The sequence below is a fragment of the Piliocolobus tephrosceles genome, chromosome 5, assembly GCF_002776525.5.
Source record: "Piliocolobus tephrosceles isolate RC106 chromosome 5, ASM277652v3, whole genome shotgun sequence".
NCBI classification, from domain to species: domain Eukaryota; kingdom Metazoa; phylum Chordata; class Mammalia; order Primates; family Cercopithecidae; genus Piliocolobus; species Piliocolobus tephrosceles.
The window spans coordinates 154753111-154753491 of NC_045438.1; positions in this window are offsets into that span (position 1 = coordinate 154753111).

The window sequence follows — 381 nt, forward strand, 5'->3', positions numbered from 1 at the left end:
TTTAACGATCATGCCCCACGTTTTAAGTTCCCAGACTGCGACCTCCCCATGTTTTTGGTGCTCTAATCTGGAAACAAAAACTCTGAAAATTTAGTTTTGAATGTATTATGTGAGGGCCTTTCCCTGGGCCCTGCTAATAATTCCTTAAAACGCTCCACAGAACCACATGTTGGGGAACTTAGGATAATCAGTGAAATCTAAGGCAGCCTGTTGGTCTGGGACTTTTCACAGGACTCTGAAGGGCGCCGGAGTAATTAATTCCTTTTTAAGGACAGCAATGCAGTGAATATGCAAATCGTGGCAGCAACAAGCTCCTTTCAGTTCCGGAGTGCCCGCAGGCTCCTCCCGGTCGCTGCCGTCGCCTAGCGAATGGGGCGGGGG